We start from the raw sequence: 502 nt of genomic DNA, 5'->3' as shown, positions 1-502 counted from the left end.
TTTGTTTAAAAAAGAACTTAAAAGGGACTGGAAGTTGTTGATCTCTCAAACATATCACAGTCACTGTTTTGACACTCCATTTAGTTTTGAGGAAAGTGGTTATTTCATAAACGTGACAAATACAATCCAACAGGAATTTTAAAACATGTACATACTGTATATTAAAAAAAACAAAAACAAATGTATACTTAATTAAATCCACCCATCCATCCTATTTTCCAGCCAATAGCAGGATACACAGTGGACAAATTCCCAGTCACACTCTCATTCTCATATATGGACAATTTAGAATGATCAATTAATGTGTATGTTTTGGTGATGTTGGAGGAAGCTGACGTACTCAGAGAAAGCCTTTCAAGTATGGGATAACATGCAAATTCCACCAAGGAAAGCCTTGGCTGAGATTTGAATCCCAAAGTTCATAAGAGCAACTGTCCATCTTCAAACTGTTTACCTGAGCAATGGTTTTGGTAAAAAAATGTGAGTATTAAAAAGATTCAAA

The sequence above is a fragment of the Hippocampus comes genome, unplaced genomic scaffold (assembly GCF_001891065.2).
Source record: "Hippocampus comes isolate QL1 unplaced genomic scaffold, H_comes_QL1_v1.1 scaffold322, whole genome shotgun sequence".
Classification (NCBI taxonomy): Eukaryota; Metazoa; Chordata; class Actinopteri; order Syngnathiformes; family Syngnathidae; genus Hippocampus; species Hippocampus comes.
The sequence above is the reverse complement of the archived record's forward strand: the minus strand, read 5'-3'. Positions refer to the sequence as shown.